This window comes from Felis catus, chromosome C2, assembly GCF_018350175.1.
Source record: "Felis catus isolate Fca126 chromosome C2, F.catus_Fca126_mat1.0, whole genome shotgun sequence".
Classification (NCBI taxonomy): Eukaryota; Metazoa; Chordata; class Mammalia; order Carnivora; family Felidae; genus Felis; species Felis catus.
This window is the reverse complement of record NC_058376.1, coordinates 99,259,923-99,286,967: the sequence shown is the minus strand read 5'-3', so window position 1 is coordinate 99,286,967 and position 27,045 is coordinate 99,259,923. Positions and strand designations below refer to the sequence as shown.

The 27,045-nt window shown below is 33.1% G+C and overlaps 1 long non-coding RNA gene across 1 annotated transcript; it reads right to left on the bottom strand.

The window, feature by feature from the left end:
• Positions 1-2,625: 2,625 nt before the first annotated feature.
• On the bottom strand, positions 2,626-26,657 carry LOC123380042. Its single transcript, XR_006585284.1, has 3 exons — positions 26,588-26,657; positions 16,015-16,096; positions 2,626-2,898 (listed from the first exon to the last, which is right to left on the bottom strand). It is a non-coding gene; the product is annotated as an uncharacterized LOC123380042 (long non-coding RNA).
• Between the last annotated feature and the right edge of the window lie 388 nt (positions 26,658-27,045).

Here is a 27,045-nt window from a genome sequence, read left to right as displayed (position 1 = left end):
GACTTTGGCTTAGGTCATGGTGTCAAGGTTTGTGGGTTCAAGCCCCGCCTAGGGCTCTGTGCTGACAGCTTCCAGCCTGGAGCCTGCTTCACATTCTTTGTCTCACTCTCTATCCACCCCTTCCCCACTCACACTATCTCTCTCTCTCTCTCAAAAATAAAATAAACATTAAAAAAAATTAAAAATATGCAGTATACTATACGGTATAGGTCTGTCAGTCGCTGTTGGCTTTGCTAATATGAATCTACATTCTCAAAGACTCTCTGAGACTCCAACAAGAATTTATAAAACTACAAATCTGGGATCAAAATTGAGACTATAATGAATTCAAGGAGGTAATATGTCTCTGAGGATATATCTAGGTAGCTTTCCAGATTTCTACAAGTACCATCTCCCTATCTGCCTACAAAATTTAGATTTTTGCACCCAAATGCTCATAAATATTTCTTATCTCTACCACATTATAGCTTGCCTCAAATCCCCCATCGAAAATGTTCCTAAATAGGGGCACCTGGGTGGCTCATTTGGTTAAGTGACTTCAGCTCAGATCATGACCTCTGGGTTGTGAGTTTGAGCCCTGAGTTTGGGCTTTAAGCTATCAGCCCAGAGACTGGAGCCTGCTTCGGATTCTGTGCCTCCCTCTCTGTCTGCCCCTCCCTTGCTTGCTCTTTCTGTCCCTCTCTCAAAAATAAGTAAATAATAAAAAAAAAAAAAATTAAGTGTACCTAAATAGATTTAAGTAACTAAGAATTTATGTTAAGGATTAAAAGCTCTTTACTATGTTGGACTAATTGTTAAAAAAAAAAAAATAGCAAAAAAAAGTGCCCAAAGCATAGTGTTGTCCTGAATAAGTAATAGAATTTTTTATATCTTAAAAGTATTAAGAATGATTTTAAAAAGTTGGTTACTATTAGTCAGTTTATAAGTTACTATAAAATAGTTTATATTATAAAATTTAATGACAAGGAGACATCAATATAAACTAAATACTGTGAGCCAAATATTAGCCTGATAGTCTGAGATTTAGCTAAATTTAAGTTTTTTATCCAATTGCCTGTAGGAAGTTTAAAGTCACTCCACAATTTCTGGAATTTTCAGGAAAACTCATGATTATTTTTACTTGAACATCCAAGATTTCAATCCTTGGCTCTAATGGAATGTTATTATGATATGGAGTTTATCTCACCCTGGTATTTTTTCATTACTCTGCACAAACTCAGATGTCATCTTTTTTTCATTACAACTGGGTGATCATGGCAGTGGGGGACTTATGAGGTATCCATAGGGAACAGGACTTACTATAACATTGTGTTAGCAGTCAGAATATAAACTGAAGTAAAAGGAACTAATAAAAATAGAATATTATCCATCAGTGCTTGTAAAAAATTCTTGAATCACCTTGTTCCTTCATCAATTGGAATTTATTGGTCATTGCTATGGACTGAATGTGCCCCTCCCTCCAAGTATATGTTTAGGCCTTCACCCCAAAAGTGTGATGGTACTTGGAGATAGTGCCTTTGAGAGGTAATCAGATTAGGTGATGAGGGTGGGATCTTCACGATGGGATTAATACCTTATGAAAAGAGAGACAGGAGATAGCTTTTTGTCTCTTTGTCCCCTTTCCCCCTCATGAGAGAGCACAGGAGAGAGTACCACCATCATGAGAGAGTATAGCAAGCATGTAGCCATTTGCAAATCAAGAAGACGACTCTTACCAGAAACTGATTCTGTGAACACTTTAATCTTAGAATTCCTTAGAATTGCATCAAGAATTGTGATAAATAAGTGTGGGTTTTTCTTGTTGTTTAAATCAACTAGTCTATGGTATTTTGTTATAGAAGCCTAAACTATAACAATCATCTTTCTCTATATGCTCCAATATTCTAGGATATTACATAGACTGTATCTGCTCTCTTACACTCCTACCATGCTTTCTGTTCTTAGACAATTTCCAAATCATCTTCATTACTAATCCCAAGCAAGATATATAGTTAAATTTGACATCGTCCCTGAAGCTTAACCTTAAACTTATAAAGTCCATTTTCCCCTTACCTCTCTAGGAAATAGTTTTAAATCATATGTCAATAACGTAATCACACAGAAATTATCAATGGCTAGGTTTGTTATTTCTAAATTTATTTTGATGTTATTGGTCTTTGGCCAATTTAGTGGTACTGCAGGACATAACTGATCTATCCCAGAACTGTATTATAAAATAAACTAACAAAAACTAGCAAAAAAGTAGAACACTTAATCCTATAGTTGACTAATTTAAATATCCTGGAAACAGTAATTATTTTCTAATTTACATCTTTGACAGTTACCCCTTTATAATCACCTGCTGGATCAGTTGAAAGCCAGAATTACAGATGGAGGATAGATATGAGTAATTTACCAACTGGATTAACAATAATCATACACTAAAGGTGAATATATTAAGTAGCTTCATTCTTAAGGAAGACAAAAATGCATTTTAAACTTGTTAAGTATAAAAACCAAAATTAAATAAATTATGCGAATTATTGAATTATTTTTAATGTATTTCTTTTTTCAATAGAACACTTTTTCATCTGAATCTGCTTTTCTATTTTTCATCTGAAAATATTTTTTATTAAGGTTAAAAGAAATATAAAAATAATAGGGAATATGTTATCTCCAGTGTGCACTTATATGGCACACATCAAGTCATATAGGCTAAAATTTATGTTCATATATATATCCTTCAAATAAAATTATTTAAGCACCTTCAAAAATGCATATAGGGTATTTATAATAGGAAGATCCTCTCCCCTAAATGTGTCGCTCTCTTTGATTAGTGGATTAAATACTCTGATCAGTTGAACAGTTGGCTGCTCCATTTCTTCCTCAGTGTTGACACTGACAATGTGGATGTATCTCCTTACAAAAGAAAACAAAAATATCCTTTAAACAAAAATTTTCAAGTGATTCTACTTACCTTCCAGGAACTTAGTGCTGTGCTTTGAAAGTTATTATTAAACTTCAAGAAACACTTCTTACTTCAGAAATACTAGTTTTACCAACCATTGTCAAAAATATATTCCCTTTATAAGATTTATATGCATACTTCCTCCTTTTAATTTTTAATACAGTAAATTTGTCATTTAATACTTAATATATTTGTTTGACCAATGTAAGGATGGTGTTCCAAGGAAGTGTCACAAAAATTGGCTATAGTTACATTTTTTTTCTCTTTCAGTTCATCGGTTGAAAATTCTTCTTTATGCATGTATTATTGGCAGTTACATTACTCAGTTCTGATTATTAGTATAGTCTAAGATCAGAAGAAATAGCTATAAAAGAATTGCCTTTTTTTGGAAAATATTTTTAAAGTTTATTTTTAAACTTTAATCTTTAATTACTTTCCGTATGTGATCAGAAGGAAAGGGGCTTTGGGAATTTCAATTTTAGGTATGGAAACTACTTATTTCTTAATAATATTCACCAGTTTGCTTAAAAAAGAATAGCACTAACTCCTAAGGAACAAAATAAATAACCCAACAGACACTTTTCTCTTTATACTTCTTGTTTAACTGTGGAGTGGGGAGTAGTGCACAGGCCATGTTGGGCATCCTGAAGATTTTTTAGAAACAGTTTGCCTTTGGAGGATACGAGTGATAAGTAGATATCTTTAAGGATGGAGGTACAGGAACAATGCCTCTTCTAACTCTTCTGGCCATGAATTTTTTTAAATATTTTTATTTATTTTTGAGAGACAGAGACAAAGTACAAGCGGGGAAAGGGCAGAGAGAGAGGGAGACACAGAATCTGAAGCAGGTTCCAGGCTCTGAGCTATCAACACAGAGCTCAACTCAGGGCTCAGACTCACCAACTGTGAGATCATGACCTGAGCCAAAGTCAGATGCTCAACCAACTGAGCCACCCAGGTGCCCCTAGCCACAAAGTTTAAGAAGTAAAGAAGCTCAGCTTTCTCAGAGGCTGTGTCTGCACAGTGAAATGTAACAGAGAAAAGTATTTTTGCAAACTTGCTTTAAGTAAATTATCCACTAGGATTATCCTTGTCCCTTAAAAAAGATTTTTTTTTTTCATTCCTTTTTAATGACTTAAGGCCTTTTTGGTCACACACTATCAATGGACTCATTCAGACCTTTGTTTCTTTGTTTTAAATGTCTTTTCTGATCATTTGATTCAGAGAATTGGTCTAAAATGCAAATAGTTGTGGTAATCCTTAGGCAGTCATACTCATTAAGGTTTTTTCATCTGAAGCTTTGTTTCATCATAACTGTAAAAAAATTGTTTTTGACAGTTATTTATTTTTTGAGAGACAGACAGAGCAAGAGCAGAGGGGCAGAGAGAGAGGGAATCAATCACAGATTCCCCAAGCAGGCTCCAGGCTCTGCGCTGTCAGCACGGAGCCCAACATGGGGCTGGAATTCATGGACCACAAGATCGTAACCTGAGTGGGAAGTCAGATGCTTAACCGACTGAACCACCCAGGCACCCCAACTTTCACTGTTTTTTGTTTTTGTTTTTGTTTTTGTTTTTTAATTCTGAGGTTTATTTAGGATTGGGATTTTGAATTTTCATGTCCTAAGGTAGGAGGGAAGGGCATAGCCTACCCATTCATTCTCTCTCTGGCAGCTCTAGGGTTGCCTGCAGCTTTTTGCAAACCAGCACAGAGTGGTTTGTTTTCTTTCTTGCCTCTTGTTCTTCCTTCTTTTAGCTCTTTTCCTGCCCTAATGTTCTCTCTACCCCTCTAAGTGAAATTTTCTAACAGACTGTAGGAAAGGGGATAAAGATACAAAACCAAAAAATAATAAAACTGGACATGACATCAGAAATCTTGATTTTATAGAGCACAGCTCTCTGTACCACTGGGCAGCTTCTTTCATCGTAAAGGTGATGAAAGTTCATTTGATCCTATTCAGTGAAGTTTGTGTGATAAAGCTCCATTACAGTATTTTCATGTCAGTTATTTTGCCTGAGTTTTGGAATAATGCTATTGATTATGAATTGGGAAAAATAAAATGTAACACATCACAAAATTAAGAAAAAAACTGAGGAACAATTGATGATTTAAAGTAAAATATTTCAATATCACTTTGAGTTATAAGGTAGAGCTACAACTACTCCACCTTTCATGGAAAGGTGAAAATTATTGTAGCACTGCTTGTTCTGGGACTTACTCTATAAAGCACTTGCCATGTAAATATTCTTTAAAAAGGATAGGTAAGTTTTATTTGCTATTGCATATTTTCAAACTGATTTTAATTATCAGTCCAAAACCACACTCCAAATTTTCACTCTTAGTATTGACCTTTTTTCTTTGACAACCAGTTTGGGGTTTCTGTAAGTACAAATAAAGTTTTATGTTAACTTCAGCATGCTTTTACAGTTCAGATTACTAATATACAAAATAATGGATTTCATTTGCTTGTTGATAACTAAATTGTCAACTGCAGCAGCTAAAATAAATCATGTATCTATCACTATATATAACAAGTAAATAAAAATTGTAAGTTTCTCATAGTGAAATATATTTATAATCGTGATTAATTTTCACCATTATTTCCAGATATCTTAGAATGTATACTAAATTACATGTTATTTATTATTTAAATGCACTCGACTATCATTTAGCTCTGAAAATATCTCTTTTGGGGGGTGCCTGGGTGGCTAAGTGGGTTAAGCATCCTACTTCACCTCAGGTCATGATCTCGCAGTTCATGAGTTTGAGCCCCACATGGGGCTCTGTGCTGACAGCTTGGAGCATGGAGCCTGCTGCTTCAGATTCTGTATCTCTTTCTCTCTCTGCACCGCACTCCCTCCCCCCACCACCACTTGCACTCGGTCTCTCTCTCAAAAATTAATAAACGTTAAAAAATTTTTTAAACATCTTTTTTTCTAAAAACTGGAATATACTTAGCATCAAAGGTACTGATTGTCAAGCAAATGAATTACTACATATAAGATGCAATAACAGAGATAATATTCTGTACACAGTTACAGTATTTTCTGCATCCGGTTTCTAAGAGAAAACTTTAATATTTTAACCAGTAATGATTATAAACACAATATTTTTGTGAATCATTTATCTGTGAATTTCTGGGCCATTTTTTATTTGTCAACTAATTATCAAGATAGCATCTCCACTTGGAGCACCTTGCTGGCTCAGTTGGAAGAGCATGTGACTCTTCATCTCGGGGTCATGAGTTCAAGCACCATGTTGTATATAGAGATTGCTTTAAAAAGTAAAAATAAAATACATTGGTTAAAATAACAAAGGTTGCATGTACTCTACCTGAATAAAATAAAAAACCATATATATATGTGTGTGTGTGTGTGTGTGTGTGTGTGTGTGTGTGTGTGTGTGTGTATATATATATATATATATGGCATCTACCCAAGTGTAATTATTTTTGCTATTAAGTATATGTATCCATTCTCCATATCCCAATCCTTAGACATTCATCTTTTTCCTTTTCCAAACTATCTCTATTCAGTTCTTTTAACCCACTTATATGGTGTTTTGGGCTTTACACCTCTTCTTTAATTCCCATGGTTGCTTCCTCATTCCAGGCATCTCTCCTCTGGGTTATTACAGTAGCTCTGTAATATTACAGAGCTATTACATGTGTTATTACAGAGCTATTATATGTATTATTACATATAATATTACATGTTATATTACATATTACATGTAATATTACAGAGCTATTATATGTGTTATTACAATGCCTCTGTTGGGAGATGATTCTCGATTCTCTCTTGTCAGTCCCTCACATTTCTGCCCATCTTGTGAACAGATACTGACTAACTTGGTTCCAGACTTTCTTTTCAAGGATCTTTGTATAACAAACAGCCTTGGAATATAGACCCAGTATGTCCTTCCAGATCAAAGAGCATATTTGTTTATGGTGCATCATAATAAAGATAATGTCTCTTCAGGGCAAAAGTCAAGGACACTTACTGGCCTTTAAAAAAGATTGCTCCATGATGTTCTCTCTAGTCCTCCTTTTCCTAGATAGAAGAAAACTCACTTCTGTGTTGTCCTAATATTTAATTTACAATTCTCTCAAGCAAATTCCAGTTTGAATTAATCTCATTGTAAATATGCCTATTGCTTTTGCACATTTTAAATCCCTTACATTTAAAACTTTGTAAATGTTTGAACTAAATCTAGATAACCCATCCTTCAGAACTTCAGAGTTTTAAATGGTCTTAGATATCAGTTGGTTGAGGTATGAAAGAGTCCCTCATTGAAGTTATTGTTCTTCCATCAGATCAATGGCCATTTACCTCACCAAGGTAGGACAACTCAAAGGTATTTGACCAGGTGGTTATTCTATCACTCAGATTAAAAAGATTAATAAGAGAAAAGTACTCATATGTATGTACCTTTCCTGCCTCCATCTCATCTTTTCTGCCCTTAAAAAGGAAATCAAAATACATAGAGCGATAGGTGTAGAGGTGAAATAACCAAGAAGATTCTGGGTGCTCAAGTCCCACCCTTTGGAATTTTTGCTTTTGCTTTTATTTTGTGGTGATGTTAGACTACATTTGGAATAGATATGTCATTTTGTTTTCTTTTTTCCTTTTTTCTCCATGAATTTGTTTGCTGCTGCTTCTTTTTGATAAAAAAGAAACTCAGGACCTCAGTATATTATGTTAATAAAAAGAAGCTTATTTATTTTGGATAAAGTAGAAACAAATGTTCAGAACTCCTGATCTTTCTTTTATTTATTATTTTTTTCCTTCACCCCTTTAAAGCAGTCCCTATGGTATCTCCATTAAATCCTAGTCTTTGGTGAAAGCGACTTGAAGTTCTAATCTAATCGAGTTTTTTTAACTTTAAAAGACCTATAGAAGTATCGAAAGAAAGCCTTTTGGCTTCTCGTTAAAATTCATTTTTGTTTACAATGTTATTTTTGTAATATAAAATATGAAATTTCTCTTAAGTTTTTAAAACTTTTCTTAAAATTGTAAATTAGGTATTCAAATTGCCATAGCAAAAATATCTGAAGCTATTTGCTAGTATTCTGAATGTGTGTATATGTGTGTATGAGAATGTATACATATATGTGTGCACATATACATATATGTGTGTATATATTGCATACATTTATATAAGTGATTACATATGACATAGTTTATAATGTGTATTTTATATATATAAAATATTTAACCCCTTTGTGGTCGGCTATATGCTAGGTGACTCAGAAATAAATTATTTCTTTCAAATCTCTAGCATACTAACAGAGAAGCAGTTATTTAAGAATTTAAGAAAGCAACTTGCCACATAGTGACAAATTTAAAATGACTTCATTCTGAACTGCCATTTGAACATAATTTCTGTAGTGTGAAAAAAAAGCACAATGTTGCAAGATTTTAAGTGTTTTGGCCTTTTCCAATTCTTAAAAAATAGCCTTTAGACTTCCTTTTGACTTTTAAGAACTTACCAAGATGATCTTTTCCCCCCCAAATTTTGTCTACTAAAAGGTCAAGAAAACTATGGAGATCACTTAAGAAATTGTATAGGTTAGATACTTAATTTAAAGAGCTGTTATTAAGAACATGACCTATCTAAGATGATACATATTCCTCAATTTACAGAAAATGAGACTTTTTCAGAGTTATTTGAATATTCTCTGTGTTTCTGCAATAATAATAAAATTATCATTAAAATTGGAGTGGAAAGTTGAAAAACAAATCACTCCTTTATTTACTGTCAGGGTTTTAAATTTGTATACTGTGCCAAAGTGTAAGAGTTTAAATCTAATGATCAAATCTTCAAAATTGTGATCCATGAATAATTTTAAACTACTGAAAAGCTTCAGACTGTGATCCATCTGATTCTCTTCATGCAGTGCATGAAGTGCGTGTGTTCCCAAATCAATAAGTTTTATAGAAACTGGTCCGATACCTCTCCAGCTCTGTCCTTCTCCTTAGCATATTAAAAACAGGTTCACCTATGCATGCAGATTGCTAGGACATTTGAAATATGCATTTTTCATTTCTTTATTTAATAAACTATAGACACACTAAAACTGATTTTCTCTGTGGGGTCACATCCACTTTCCTTTTTATCTTCCACTTCTCTACACTATTGTATTGTTAAAATTCCAATTTTGTTAGACTAATATGTATCATTCACCTTTTAGTCACAACGTAAGCATTACTCTTTCTTAAATAGCTTATATGAACCCCAAACGATGCTGATTTATACATTGTATAAATAGCCTACTATTTTTGTCCATTTTGGTATGTATCACACTTTCATTTAATTGCACAATGGCCATTTTTCATGCCACATTTTAAAGTTTTTGAGACCATGGACTATTCTCTTTCCACTGTATTATCAGGGTCTAGAATTTAAAGCCTAGAATATAGTAGGGACCAACAATGTTCATAGATTAAGTAAATCGCCTATGCTTTTCTTTGTTGGCCAGGACATGGATCTTAAGAGTCTTAGGCTTCTTAGAGTTCTTTCTGCAACTCCCTAAACACATGTTGCTTTGTTTTTCCTCTTCTTTTGATACTCCAATATTCTCCTTTACCGAGTTCTTAGGTTCTGTGTAGGCTATTACATGATGGATGATGAACTTTATCAATACCATCCCTGTCTTGAGCCACCTTTTCTTCTCCTTCTATATTTTATTCCTAGATGACACATTCCTTATTTTACTATAATCACTATACATAGGTCCTAAATTCTTATCATACAAGTAAAACTATCTATATTTGCATCCTCATGTATATCTTGCAAGGGATTCAAACTACAAAAGGTAAAAAATGATTTATGATATCTCTCTCAAATCTACTCATCATGTTCTGTAGGTTGTTAAATGATAGTTCCATTCATTTAATTTTATTACCTAGAAAAACAATCCTATGTGTTTACGTTTACATTCTTTTTTTTTTATTTTATTCTTTAATACCTTTTGAATCTGCCCATTTTTCTCCACTCCTACTGACTTCAAACTAGAATGGGTAATCATACCATTTTATAACCATTTCCTACCATATCTATTGCAAAAGTAAATAGAATGGAGTCTGGAAAAACTGATCTGTGTATTGGAATTCCAAAGAGAAGTGATTTGTTAATAGTTCAAATAGAAAAACCAAGCAAGTGACACTCAAGAAGAGTATGGTCCAAACAATCGACAATGTTTACTGAAGGCATACAACTAAAAAGAAGATGGACTTGTTAGGGCAAAAGTTGGGAGTCTGTCTGTTCATAATCCTGGAGAAGCATGGGGTCAGGAGATACAAAGAGAGTTGAAAGTAAGGCAGCAGATTGGGTGATTAATTGAAGATCTGTACAGAATCAACCTTATCTTTATTTTACCCCATTCCTCCCTCAGCACTACCACCTTCCTTCATCTCTAGGCAAGTCTCTGAGGAAACCGAACAAACTACTTCAGGGATGCAAGGACTTTAGTGTGAGTATTACAGAGTAAAGTTCTCCCTGTTTTTACATTCTAGAGAGTACAGTTTGTTCCTTGGCCACATTCCCATAGGTCATAAAGAAAAACCTACTGGGGAAAATACTATAAATGGGTATTAAACTTCTAGCTATTTACCCATTCAAAAACCATTGGGAAATATAATAGCAAAGGGAACTCCTGCTTTCCAGTATCCCAACCAGCTTATTCTTTCCATTTCAAGAATAAATGATGAGATAAGCATGAACAGATACATGGAATATCCATTAAAAAGAAAACACCAACATGAACAGGGAAATAATTGAGAATTTTTCAAAAGGAAATAGTATCCCAACATAATTTTTTAAAATTATCTATCTGACAGATCTATCTGACATTAGTAATATTTATGTATTTAAAAATTATAATATATGTGTGTGTGTGTGTGTGTGTGTGTGTGTGTGTGTGTATTTAGACAGACAGAGAGAGCGAGCATGAGTAGGGGAGTGGCAGAGAGAACGAGAGAGAGAATCTTAAGCAGGCTCCATGCTCAGTGCAGAGCCCAGCATGGGGCTCAAATAATCCCATGGCCCTGGGGTCATGACCTAAGCTGAAATCAAGGGTTGAACACTCAACTGACTGAGCCATCCAAGTGCCCCAGTAATTTTGTATTTAGTATAAAACACTGGGTAGAATGGTTAGAAGAATGACTTCACGAGTCTAGAATATAGCAAACGAGGAAAGAAATGGTAAACTTAAGAGAAAAATAAGTGTTACAGAGAAATTTCCCATTAGTTCAACAAAGAAAAATGAAACAATTAATTTGAGAAAGGTAGGTTATTAATGAAACGGTTAAAAACAAGTCCTTTTGACCTAAAGAAGGAAAATAATTTCGGGAGGCCGTTAGGTGGCCTGGTTAAGTGCCAGACTCTTGACTTCCGCTCATTAAATGATCTCACAGTTGATGAGATTGAGCCCCGAATTCAATAAGCTCTGCACTGCTTGGGATTCTCTCTCCCTCTTTCTCTGTCCCTCCCCTGCCTGCATGCTATCTCTCTCTCAAGATAAATAAACATTTTTTTAAGAAAGAAACAAATTTTAAAATTAAAACAATTCATTGAGTAGGGTGAATTAACAAAAATAAAACTATGGTGGAATTGCAAAAGTTGAAGGATAAAGAAGACAATTCTAAAAGTTTTTAAAAGATAAAAAAATGAAGTTAACAAAGAAAAAAAGGATTTACTATAAAACAATAAGATTCAGACTGACATGGGCCTTCTCATATAGAAATTATTTTCTGTCTAGAATTCTAAAATATAAATTATCTCTCAAAGTTATGATTATCTATACAAATAGTTGGAAATTCATAAAGAAAGGATCAAATGGAAGATGCAATCAAGAAAAAGGGAAATATGAGATCTAGAAAACAGTAGATCTAACGCAGTATTATAGTGTAGGAAAATGCAATGGCAAGATTAAGTAGAATTCTGAAAGAAGTCTTTTTTAATATCTGATCCAGATTGGAGTAAAAAGCAAGAGGTATCCAAAAGGAGGAACACTCCAGTGAGAATATGGATCTTTTGATTCAGAGAATAAGACTAATGATGTTGATAAGCTTGAGGCTATGACCAAGACAATCTTTTGCGAACAGCAATAAAAATGAGTAACAATATAATTTAAAAATAAAATGACTTAGAAATAAGACTAAAAGATGTACAAAAGCATCATGGCCAAATAGGAAAAAAAAAAATAGAATGTGCCATGATTTTGCACAATTGGCAGAACATAAAAGAGGCTAATCCAGATAACATTGCACATTCTCTTTTGCTTTGAATCAGAATAATGGCCTTGAGTTTGGGTGCAGTATTTACATCATAAAAATCATATAATTATTTTGATTTTTATAAAGAATCTACAGGAAAACATCATTATGTATTTAATTATGATTACTGTGCAAGCATTCAGTTACAGAGCAATGACAGGAACTTAAAGAACAAAGTTATTGATGTCTATGAAAGTATTTTTATTAAAATATGAGAGTCAAAAGGATATGAACGTCTATATGTACAGAAGCAATTACACAAAGCCAGACAATGTGCATACTCTCAGTTGAAGGTACAAAGTACCATGGTTCTTGAAACCTATTAAGGGACCTCACATTACAATATTACCATTCAAATACTTTGAAAACCTTTGGTTTGCCATTTTCAGGTTTTCCTTTTCTGTCTGCCTGGCCCATCCTGACTGTTTTGCAGATTCTCAACCTGTCTGCTTAAATGTCAGATAATTAATACAAACTAAACTCAGCATATTCATGAATACCTAGATGGAGGCCAAGTGAATTGAACATTCATTCCCAGACATCCCTACCTTTATGGTAGGAACAGTCTTCAGAACTGAATGCATATATAGTTAATATTATCAATCTGAAAACAATAATATAGTTAACTAAAACCATGAAGTAAAAGTGGGAAGGGAAATCTAAAATGCTAATAACCATATATCATAGATAAGGGAGTAAGAGATAGTGTCTGAAGCTAATAAAATATGGAAATTGCAATATATTATAAAGTGTCAAAAAAGTTAAAAATAACAAGACAATATAACTATCAAAAATATGGAGAGAGTATAAGTTATGCAAGATAAACTTATATCTATGTTACTGCTGAATTAATAATAATATCTAGAGTTGACAAAATAATGAAAGAGTCATAAACACGTTACTTGGAGCTATACTAGGAGCCTCATTGGGAACAGAAGAGTGAATCTGGGACTGTGGGGGGCGGGATCTCTATTTTAACTTTAAGTTCATCCAAGTAGAACTTTTTTTTTTTTTCACCATGTTATATAACTTCATTACTTCAATAATACTGTATACAAATACCTGCAAAATCAGTGACATAAACACAATAAGCACTTATTTCTTGCTAACATAGCTGTAGTTCAGCTAGTGCCACTTTACCCTGGGCTCTGGGATACACGTTTTATTCTTGAGGGCAAATTGCAGCCAGTTGCTACCCATGGTGTCCTTCTTATTGAGATGGCAGAGGCTCAAGAGAGCAATGCCAATCATACAAGCACAGAGAAAACGTCTACAAATATAATGCCCACTAACATTCCATCATCCCAAACAAGATAAATGATCCAGGTCCAAGTCAAGAGACTGGAAAATATACTTCACTATGAGATTTTGGCAAGTGTGGATACATGTAATTCTTATTTAGAGAAGTAAAGAATCAGGACCAATAAATTAAATTTATCATACTTGTCCATAATTTACTTTGAAGAAAATTAATGATTTTTAAATTTTACATAAATGTGAAGAAATCTATCTTGCCATGTCACTACTCTGACCAAAACCTTTCAATGCTTTCTATTTTCACTTGAATAAAAAATTCCAAAATAATTAATATATCCTGAAAGACATTTCATGATACAAATTTATATATTTTTTCATTTGGATAGACTCAGCCTCATTCACTAATCATATTGGACTTCTTTTTAGTCTTCATATACTTTATACATTTTCCCTTTACATGTATACTCTTTTATTCTGTTGGAGTGTTATCTACACTTGCTTTTGACTACTTTGTAATCATTTTTTGAGTACTACTTGGCTTTAGATTAATGTTTTTTACGATCTTATTTTAGTTTTACCTTGTACTTTTTATAAGAAACGATCAACCATCATGAAATTATTTGTATAGGGACTTTCCTTCCCTGGTAAGCTAATGGGTACATAAGGAAATGACCTTTCCTTTTCAACACAACATCACCGGATGAAATATACTGCCTGGCACGTATTTATAGAATGAATAGTCTATCAACCCTTTTTAGTATACATAATCTATCCATTTCTACCTGAACTAGTTCCATGAAAAAGTGGAAGCTCTTAACAAATTTCCTTTCTCATGCTTTATTTAAGCAGGTAGTAAAATCAAACAATATTTGATCTGTGTTTGTTATATTGGATGTAATTAATGTTTTAATTCACGTATTAGCAGAACATTTATTAGATGTTAACTATACCTACCTTAGAAATTACTATATAAAACTTGTTGAAAATGCACTGACTTTAGAAAGATGTTAATGTTCATACAAGTGTTAATAAAACACATCAGTGTTGGTATACTGAAATATGAAGTATATGAAAAAGTATAAGTAATTATATTTAGTGTATCTGTTTATCTGTAACTATTATCCAAGCAAATCAAGGATAGTAGATGCAACTGTGTGATGTTATTTCCTTCTATACAAGTGCCAACCTGAAAATAAGAAGTGTAATGAGAGACAATGGAGTGTTTATTTGGAATCAAAGAATTATAATCCAAGGAGAACAAATCCAGGCATATACCAAAATAGTGTCTTGCTTGTAGGGTGAAACCATGGGTATTTTATGGGGCAAAAGAAGGGAGCAATTACATGGGTTTAAGGAAATAACAAATTTTTCTATGGATGTTAACAACAACGATTTTACATTCATTGACTACTGATTCTATCTTCAGAAAGTCCACAACCATCAATCTTATCAGGATATCTGGTTTCCCATTGATTTCTCAAGCAATTGCTCAAAAACAATTGCTGTTTTGCTAAGTCCAAAGGTTTCGACCTGAGTCAAACAAGTCAGGTAAGACAGTTTTTCTGCTGTGACCATTTAGGCTGCATTTTAAAATGGCTATAATCATGTCAAATTTTTGCACAAGTAAACACAAAAATTCAACCAATTGAATTGATTACATCCCACACCTCTCCACACACTTCACTGTAACATATTCTTAAATTAGAGTCATACAATATATGATTTTTTTTTAACTTAAGCACTATTATAAAACTAATCTCATAGTTAAACCATTTCTTTTCAGTGTGAGAGGGAGGGAGGGAAAATATATATACTATAATGTCTCACAGCAATAATTACTGTAAGAAAAAATAACATATATTTAGAGTAGTGAGAACATTTTTTTTTTGATAGAGACAACTAGGAAGGCTTCTCTGAGATGATATTCAAGTGAATACAAAGACAGGAGTGATCTGGGGAGCAGCATCAGTAAAAATGTTGAAACCACATTATGAGAAACTGAGGAATTAAACTTTGCAAATTGAATTGAGAAATTCAGTAAAATAAAATATTGAAGTTTGAGTTAAAATGGCCAAGAGAATTAACATTTTCTTATAGTAGAGTGTTAATGGATAAATAACCATCAATATGGGACTAAAAGACTCAAACTCTTGTTGAGTGCTCACTGGAGTATGAAACATCTGTCATTGTGATCCTCTTCTGTCTTAGTTGGTAAGCAATAGAAAAGAGAATTGTTTTTGAAAGCTACTTGAAGTTTTTAACAACTAATTAACATTCTAGGGGAAAATATATCTTTTTTAAAAAACTAAACCTTAGAGTATTAAGTACTTGAAATTGAATAAATATGAAAACACTGCACATCGAAGTCTAAACAAACCAGAAGACTTATTATAATTTCTATTATCCTGACATCCCCCCACTGATTATACAACTATTCAATTTCTATCATCACAACATCTATGAGTATTTATGAAGATGGCTCAGTAATTTGGTGATTTACATCATAATCATTTATATTTAATTGTTTTTTACCTTTGTATGAGAGGATAACCATGCCATTGATCAATTTACTGCATTTGTAGATGTTTCTAATGAAGAGATTGTAGATTCAAAACTAAAGAGAGAGAATAAATGAGATACAAAAATATTTATGAGAGAGAGATTGAGGTAAGCAGAGGATTAAAATTGAGTAGCTTCACATACATATATTGTGACTAAAAACAAAGAACCTACTTGGATAAAAGGAATTCTATTAGGGATTTACTGAATTTAAAGTGTGACTGAATGAAATTAGGCAACTAATAAACTAAATGTAGACATGAAAATAAGCAGTAACAGTGGTATCTAAAAGATAACTAAGATATAAATACCATATGGTGTTCTTGTTTAGGATGATGGACATGTGTTCATCCACATTCCCTTACAAACATAACATTAAAATGATGAAAACATCATAAAAAGTTGCAAGAATGGGGGCACCTGGGCTGCTCAGTTGGTTAAGCATCTGACTCTTGGTTTCAGCTCAGGTCACGATCTCAGGATTCATGAGTCCAAGCCCCGCATCTGGGCTCTGTGCTGACAGTGTGGAGCCTGCTTGGGATTCTCTCTCCCTCTCTCTCTGCTCCTCCCACTCTCTCTTTCTCTCTGTCTCAAAGAAATAAATCTTTTTTGGGGCACCTGGGTGGCTCAGTCGGTTAAGCGGCCGACTTCGGCCCAGGTCATGATCTCGCGGTCCCTGAGTTCGAGCCCCGCGTGGGGCTCTGTGCTGACAGCTCAGAGCCTGGAGCCTGTTTCAGTTTCTGTGTCTCCCTCTCTCTGGCCCTCCCCCATTCATGCTTTGTCTCTCTCTGTCTCAAAAATAAATAAATGCTAAAAAAAAAAAAAAAAAAAGAAAGAAATCTTTTAACAAAGGTTTCAAGAATGAGAAGAACTGAAAAGCCCATTATAGAATGAAATATTTCAAAAGCCATTTTGTAAAATGAAAGGCACATGGAAGACCATGATGAGTAAACTTTGAAGCATTGGTAAGGAGGTCAAAATCTATGTCAAAAGCAGCTCATTTTCCCTGAAGAATCTTAAGAAGCCTAGATATTAAAAAAACTAAGGTTAAAAGTATGGCAGGAATGAAATACTTCTGAAATAGCAATTAAAGATCTACAAATGGAGCATCACCTCAGTCACTACAATCATACGCACATAACAGCATCATGAGATGAGTGCCCATTCACTGAGGTTCATTTCTACAGAAGTAGAATAAACTCTCTGAGGAAAAAAAATGTACAGATAATGTGGGTATTATTCAGGGCACAGATCTTCCAATTTACTTATTTATGGGCACTATGCCAAATAATCACTTCTCTAATTTATTAAAAAATATATCAGATGTTGAGTTATAATTAACTGTACTAATTTCATATTAAATTATAATAAGAAAACCAAGAATCACAAGTCATCTGAGTAAAGCTTGCAACAGGAAGAGAAAAAAAGCAAAATAAACAGAGTAAATTACTCCCTAGGAAATATAAATAAAGAACATAGGAGAATAATAAACTAATGCAAAATATCTCTGGTTATCACCTCAGATTTTTTGTTAGTTTGTTTTGATATTACATCCATTATGTAAGTTTCTAGGAGAAAGAATTTCCAGCACAATAAAGGTAATTTAAAATAAAAATGATTTTAACAAATGGTACTGGGGCAATTGGATATTTATATGCAAAAAAAAAAATCTGGATAAAGGTCTTATACTCCTCACAAAACTGAACTCGAAGTGGACCACAGGCCTAAATGTAAAATGTAAATGGTAAAAGCCTAGAAAATAACAAAAGAAAATCTAGATGACCTTGAATATGGCAACAAAATTTTCAATACAACACTAAAGACACAATCCATGACAGAAATAATTATTAAGCTGGACTTCATTAAAAGTAAAAACTTCTGCTCTGTGACAATATTCAGAGAATTAGAAGACAAGCCACAGAGTAGGCGAAAATATTTATATGAGATACATCTGTGAAAAATGCCTTTGGAAATTTGATAGGGATTAAATTAAATCAATTAAATCAATGCATGCATTAAATCAATGCATGACTTTGGATAGTATGGGCATTTTAACAATAGTCATTTTTACAGTCCATGAACATGGGATAATTTTCCATTGTTTGTGTCTTCTTCAATTCCTTTCATTAAAGTCATATAGTTTTCATTGCAAGGATCTTTCAATTCCTTGGTTTGATTTATTCCCAAGTAATTTATTATTTTGATACCACTGAGAATGGGATAGTTTTCTTCATTTATTTTTCAGATATTTTATTATTGTGTATAGAAATGCAACTGATTTCTCTATGTTGATGTTATATCTTGCAGCTTTACTGAATTCATTGATTAGTTCCAATAATTTCTTGGTTGAGTTTTTAAGATTTTCTATACATTGGAACATATCATTTGCAAATAATGACAATTTTACTTCTTTCTTTCCAATTTGGATGTTTTTATTTCTTTGTCTTCCCTAATTGCTCTAGCTAGGACTTTCAGCACAATGTTGCATCAGAGTGGTGAGAGTGGGTAACTTGTCTTGTTACTGATCTTAGAGGAAAAGCTTTCAAACTTTCACTGTTGTGAATGATGTGAGCTGTGTGTTTGTCATATATGGCCTTTATTATGTTGAGGTATGTTCCTTCTATACCCAATTTGTTGAGTTTTTGTCAGAAAAAGTGTTAAATGTTATATCTTCTCAAATACTTTTTATGCATCTATTGAGATGATCATATGATTTTTATCTTTCATTCTGTTAATGTAGTATACTACATTTATTGATTTACATACGTTGAACCACCCTTGTATCCCAGTGATAAATCCCACTTGCTCACGTTATATGATTTTATTAATTTATTGTTGAATTAACTGCTAATTTTTAGAGAAATTTTGCATCCAAATTCATCAAGAATATTAGTCTATAGTTTCTTTCTCACAGAGATAAAGAAATTCTAAAAATTGTATGGAGCTACAAAAGACCCCATATAGCCAAACCAATCCTGAGAATAAACAAAGCTGGGGCAACCACCCTTCCTATTTCAAACTAAACTACAAGGCTACATTAATTTTAAAAGTATCACAATGGCATGAAAAGACACATAGACCAATGGGAGAGAATAGAGAGCCCAGAAATAACTCCCCACATGTATGGTCAACTAATATTGGTCAAAGTTATCAAGAACATTCAATGGGGAAAGGACAGTCTTTTCAACAAATGTTGGGAAAATTGAATAATCACGTGCAGAAAAATGAAGTTGGAACCTTACCTCACACCACCCACAAAAATTAACTTGAAATGGACTAAAAACTTAAGCATAAGACCTGATACCATAACACTTTTAGAGGGAAAAGAGATGAGATGCTTGACAGTGGTCTTGGCAATGTTTTTTGTTTTTTGATTGTTTGTTTGTCTTTGTTTTTTTTTAATATGTCACCTTAAGCACCTGTGACAAAAGAAGACAAATGGGACTATATCAGATTAAAGAGCTTCTGCACAGCAAAGAAAAATGGAAAGGCAAACTACATAATGGGAGAAAATATTTTCAAATATATTATACACACACAGAAATAAAAAACTCATACAACTCAATAACAAAAAATAGAGTCCAATTAAAACACAGGCTGAGGAACTGAATAGATATTTTGCCAGAGAAGACACCCAAATGACCAATAAGTACATGAAAAGATGCTCAATATCACTAATCATAAGGAAAATGCAAATCTAAACAACAGGGATATATCATTTCACACCTGTTAGAATGGCTACCATCAAAGAAACAAGAGATAAGTGTTGGTAAAGATTTGGAAAAAGGGGAACTCTTGTGCACTATTGGTCAGAATGTAAATTGGTTCCATTGCTATGGAAAACAGTATAAAGGTTCCTCAAACAATTAAAAATACAACTACCACATGATCCAATAGTCCCACTTCTGGGTATACATCCAAAGGAAATTAAAACAATATATCAAAAAGATATCTGCACCCTCATGCTTTTCGCAGTATCATATAAAATAGCCAAGATGGGAATTAAGTGTCCTTCAGTGGATGAATGGATAAAGAATATGTGATCCAAACACACACATGCGCGCGCACACACACACACACACACACACACAAGAATATTAGTCAGCTATGATGAAGTAAAAGAGGAAATTGTTGCTATTTTGCAACAATATGGATGGACATTGAGGGCATTATGCTAAGTGAGAGTAGTAGACAGAGAAAGACATACTGCATGACACCACTTATATGTGGGATCTGAAAAAGCTGAACTCATGGAAACAGTAGAATGATGGGCTTGGCAGGGTGGAGATATTGAGGAAATGTTGAAAGGTCAAAACATAACTAGTGCATAAATAAGTTGTGGAGATGTAATGCACAGCCGAGGGATTATCATCAGCAATACTGTATTTTAAACTCCAAATTTGCTAAGAGACTAAATACTAATTGTTTTCACCACAAAAAAAGACATGATCATTCTGTAATGTGACAGAGGTGTTGTCTAATGCTACAGCTGTAATCATGCTGCAATATATACATGTATCAAATTAACATATTGTACACCTTAAATTTATACAATGTTATATGTCAATTATATCTCAGTTAAAAAAATACATCTAATGTGGGACTGTTATTTAAAATATACAAAGAACTCTTGGGGCACACGAGTGGCTCAGTTGGTTAAGTTTCTGACTCTTGATTTCGGATCAGGTCATGATCTCATGGGTCATGAGCTCAAGCCCAGCATCAGGCTCTTCACTGGTACTGGGGAGCCTTGTTGGGATTTTTTTCTCTCTGTCCCTCTCTCTCTCTCTCTCTCTGCACCCCCTGCTCATGTTTCCTCTCTCTTTCTCAAAATAAATAAATAAACATTAAAATAAAAATAAAATAAAACAAAATAAAATATACAAAAACATCTTAAACTCAATAAGAAAACAACCTGATTAAAAAATGAGACAAAGACATTACAGGCACACCTTATCACAGGAAAAAACACAGATGGAAAATAAGAAGATGAAAAGATGCTCCATATCATATGCCAACAGGGAAATGATAATTAAAACAATGCTTAGATACCAGTACAAATTTATTAGCATGCCCAAAATCTAGGACACTGACACCACACCAAATGCTGGAGAGGATGTGGAACAACAGAAACTCTCATTCGTTGCTAGTGGGAATGCAAAATGATATAGCCACTTTGGAAGATAGGTTGGTGGTTTCTTAAAAAACAAAACATACTATAACCATATGACCAAGCAAAGGCACAAGTTCATATTTACACAAAGGAGTTGAACATATGCCCACACAAAAATCTGCACATGGATGTTCACATCCAAAAGTTGGAAGTAACCAAGATGTCCTCAGTAAGTGACTGAATAAATAATCTGTGGCACATCCAGACAATGGAATACTAGTCAATGCTAAAAACAAATGAGCTATTAACTCATGAAAAGACATGGCATTATCTTAAACACTTATTATGGAGTGATAGAAGATAATATTTTAGGGATTTATAAAATTCATTGTTATAGTTAAAAGAGTTTAAGAAGAATAATTTTGCAATATATACATAGATCATTCAGTTGTACACTGAAGCTAATATAATGTTGTATGTCAGCTATGCTTCAACAAAAAGACAAAAAATGAAAGCTTCTCCTTTTTTTTGTTTTCATCCATGTATTTAAAATTTAAACACATTTTAAATTTATTAAAACTGTTTCAAGATCCAGTGTAGCTAAAAAATCCCAACTTGCTTGACATATAAAAACATTTTAATTTACCTATATTATTTGCATATAGTTTTTGTTATTTAACTTAAAAATTGGCCTCATTTGAGCTAATATTGTGATTTGGAGAAAAAAATGGCTCAATTGAGTTAATGATAAAGTAGTTACATGGTTGTCAACTTGGTTGAGACAAAAAGATTGACTTAATGTGGCACTGAAAACTTCTAAAATATCTTACCTTGAATAATCTTTTATACAGGCTTGAATAACCCACTCAGTAACAGTAAAAGGGAATTAGAAAAAAATCACAAAGCATTTAGATATGTTGGGGGAAAAAACAATAAGCCATCTGACTTGAATATAAGATTTTATTTCAAGAAACATTATACTGTAAGTGAATCATGTTTTGAAAATTTGTCAAATATATTTTAAATTGTTGTTATATTTACTATTTCCCTCAGTTCTAGGGCACAACGGTGTCTGAAACTTATTAAATTCATTTTTTTGAAAATTATAAAGTTTACTACATTTTAATATTAAACCATTCACTTTTAGAAAATGAAGTATTTTTCCCAGTGTTCAAAAACAATTACTTTTTATGAGTTGACACAGTTTTTGATTGAGTCTGTCAGAAAAACTTGTTTGGTTCTCTTGCTATAATAAATGGAATATTTGGGTTCTAATTTCCATAAAAATAGATTTTAGAAAATAACAATTCTGGGATTTATTAGATTTTCCAGCAAAGCATTGTAATTATCTCATACATCAACCATAACTAGTGCTTATTACAAGTGCCAGTTGTAATCATTTGCTGATTTTGTTCATGTTCAAAGAATACTGAAGATGTATTTGCAGTTTACCTTAAAATGATGAGTTCAGAACCCTACATTTTCTTTAAATTTTTTGATAAATATTCATACAGAGAATATAATGGCATGATATCAGAATTTACATGATTGCATGAAAGGTTAATGATTATTATTTTTTTACTTGATCCTAAAAGGGCATTAGGTATCTAACTCTTGGGTTGTGAAATCCAGAGCCTCTGTCCTGTTTTGCTTTGCCTCCTTTGATTGTTCTTGCTATGCACTTGACTATTCCTCAAATAATCTGAACTGATTACTTGAGTGCAGCTTTCATTGTACCAATGAGAAAGCTTGGATCCAGGAAGAAACAGAAGATGACTTCTTGGACATGATAAAGTATTTAGTAAGTAGAGTTAAGTAATTTTTTTTAAAAGGTCCAAATATAGTTTCATGCATCCCCTCCCTCTCACCAAGATTTAGCAATTCAAAAACATAATCTACCGTACAATCACTCTGCATATTCTTTAAATTTAAGTGTGATATGCTCTGTTCCAGTGATATGTAAAGTTACACATTTGTGAAAGGTGAAATAGAAAAACTGTATAATCATCTTATTATCACTATGGTGATTTATTTGTGATATTTTCACATTGTATTTGTATTTTCAGTGAGATTATGCTATATGATTCTGGACTGAGTAATGATTAATAAATAAGAGGCTAAAACGTACACATTACTATAAAACTCACAAAATGATTTAGGGATAAGTTATTGATATAAACTAGGGTGCTCAAGGCATAGTTAAGTGATGGTAGTTTTAAGCAATATTATCAGAGGGTTTGACAATTGAGGGTCAAAGTAAAAGAATTGCTGATATGTGTTTTCCTTCTATATTTTTCATCTTGCAGATTCACAACAAATAGTAGGTCATTAAAAGTACTGAGATACCCTGTAATAAAATATGGCTTACGTTTTAGTGGCAATCATTTGAAAAAGAAATATTTTTCTACTTTGGGAATAACATTTGTAAACCTTACCTATTAACACTACTTAGAACCATTTTTTCTTAGCACTAACTGTGGTAAAGTGGAAATTAAGTATAAGGAAGTGCAAAAACCTATGGCATATCTTCTTATCTATCATCAAAGATCTGACGCCAATTTTAAATGTGTGATTTAGCGGCAGAATACATAGCTAAAATTCTGGCATACATAAGCCATTCTTAGTCTGTGGTTCCTGATATAATACAACTATTGCACCAATTTTATTATCACAACTTTGATAGTAACTAAGTTAAATAAATTTGGACTTGTGAGGTCTATCATTTATTCCATTCATTAACAAGTGCGATTAAGTCTGTACTCAGTCTTTCACTATAAATACGGTATTACTAGTTATAACTCAGTATCTCTGGTGGCACAAATCAAACTCTATCTTACTTTTATAATTCAGTATTTTAGATTATCCGTAAACATTTTACTAAAGGTTAGCTTTAACAATTCTCAAGCCAGGATGACAATCCTTGACCTGTTATTTCTTTCATTCCCTTTTTCCTATCCCTCCCTTTACTCCAAATCATCAAAACAGCAAATCATACACTATACCATTTAATGGTGAGCTATGTTCAACATTCCAACATGCTTATGAAGTAGGCAGAGGTTTACTTCACTCCCAAGTTGATTTCCACTAATTTTGTTTATACAGAGTAACACTGCATTACATTATAGGCAAACTTACTTTATATATGAATTCTATTCTGCTTTGACTAGTTTTCTGGCACATTGATAATATAATAGTCCTCAGATTTATTTTGAATATTTTTTTAATTATGCACCAACTGTGAGGAAATACTTTGTGGGCAATGCATTAGTTTAAAAACTTTAGTTAATCTTGGTTGCATTTTAGGTGTTAAAACTGGTTTAACATCTTATTTCACTGGATTTAGGATGTGACCATGTCCCCAGTAGATTTTTAAGAACATGTGAGTTTAAAGATTAAGAATATATATTTGATTATTAATTTTTTTGAAAATCACAATAAAAAGACTGCCCTCTCAACAAGGTTTTATAGATTATTGAACAGAAGGCAGCTACCCAAAACCTGATGTATGCCTGGATGAGATGATTTTATGGAAATTGTATTCTTATCAAAAAAGATTAAAAATTTTCAGAAAATCTCACAGGTAATTATTCAGTCAGCTTTTGGCATATGATTGATTGCTTTTGAAACACATTAGAACCCCTTGAGCGGAAGCAGAGTTAAAAGCTTAAGTCTAGACATGAGGTCATCATTCTTCATTATCACATTCTATGGAAAGAAAAAGTGATATCCTCCTGATTAAAATATAGGTTCTTATTGATAGAGTTTTCCATTTAAAACTTAATTATTCTTGCTTGAATCCACTGCGTTTCTCACATCTGAGGATTCATGTCTTTAGCCTAACTTGGAAAACCACGCGCGCTATCTCTTCAAATAATAATTCTCTTCAATTTTCCCTACTCATGACTTCTAGAATCCTATTAGATTGGTGTTGGCCCTTCACAAAGCTTTAAAAGCCTATTTATGTTGTCCTACCTCCAGCATCAACATGAATAAAATTTTTGTCTCATTTCATGGAAGCCAGGTCTGTTGTGCCTTTTCCAAGATGAAAAAAGCCTGAGCTTGGCAATTATGGCAAATTAGCAACTGCAGAAACAGTAAAACCTCACTTAGTAAGCATATGTGCTATTTGGAATAGTATTTGAATCAGTTGGGACATTTGTTTGCAGGTAACCAGAAAACTTACTTCCGACATTAAAAGGAAAGCAAATTTATTTTATAGGTTCCATATTCCACAATGGGTCCTTGCTATTTTCCTATTCCTTTCTCCTTTTCCTCTTTCCATCTTCAGATACAGCTTTTCCTTCAAAATTCTACATATCATCAGGTCTCACCATGTCTATATCTTTTGACTTAATTCACTTACATGAGCATGACGAAAATGGCTGCTAGCTGGTAGACCAAGACCCAAGGTCCAAAAACAACAACAACAACAACAACAAAAAAAAAAAAAAAAAAAAAAAAAAAACGAGGGGGAGAATTTTTGTTTTGTTTTACTTTATTTTCTTCTGACAGGCTTTTACACATGTCCAGGATCCATTCTGATTGAAACATTTTAATGGTAATGTTTCAACTGATGTGAATCAATGTGGTCAGAGTGATCAAACTGCACTGTTTGGACAGGCATGTGTCACACAGTGACTATGGAGTGTTGTGCTCTTTGACCCAAGGTGGGGTCACACATCCCAAACTTAGAGTTATAGATAGTAAATAAAATACATGTACCCTAAGTGGTCAAGATGTAATTCCTAAAAGACATTTCAAGCACTCTTACTAGTAGAAAATGGAATGCTTATTGGATGAGCAAAACCAGCATATGTTTACTTTAATAAGATATGGAGGTAATTGACCAGAAACCAAATTTCACAACTATTTCCATAATTAGAAAAAAAAAAGGATATGCATGATATATATTAACAGAATGCAAAATTACGTAAGTGTGAAGTTAACATATTTATTATATGTTATAATATATGTTGAGATAGATTTTATTAATGTTTCCTAAATATTCAATTTTATTCCTGTTGTGCCCTTCTCTGAATCAGAAATATATATGCTTGCCCTAGAGACCTCAGGATTGACTTGGCTTGGCCAATGAAACGTGAATATGAGTGCCATATGTCACTTTTTGGCAGAAGCTTTAAAGCCATTGTGTGATTTCCCATGTCTTTTTTCACTCATTCACAGTGACTTTGAATGTACTCAGAGGTTGGGGAATGAAATAAAGATTCAGTGGAAGTGGGTGAGGCTAATATGGATAGACATGTTGATTGAGTAAAAAAATAAATATTTTTTGATATAAGTTACTAAGAGTTTGAGGATATTTGTTGTCATATAACTACAAATACTTACTGATAGGATCTTTTTATCTTAAAATAATGCTTATCAGGAACTCTTATGGTCAAAATAATTAAAAAGGTAAAGTTATTAACTTACCAAAGACTATTTAAGGTATTCTTCTACCTTAATTTTGGAGGATGGCAAATTAGCACAATTTAACTGTAGATCATCTGAAAACAAAGAAACAAAAACAAGAAAATAAACATCACCTGTGTCCCCCACTATTAAATTATCTGAGAATGCTATTGTGAAGAATATCTTTTGAAGACAGGTTGTATTATTCTGAAACCAAAAATAATACCACGTTTCTTTCTTTGGATACACACATTTGTATTATGCAGGCTTGCACCCTGCTTGACTATAGAAGATTATTTTATTCCTTTAACCTTGAGAAATGTCACAGAATGCTTATGCTTAGATATTCTACAAATTAGTCCTTGCCATGCACTCGATTCCTTCCCTCCTTAAATCATTAATCTAGCCCACTCAACTAGCTGCTGCTCCCCTGTGATTTTTATATCAAGCATGAATACAGGCCTATCCCCTAATACTTT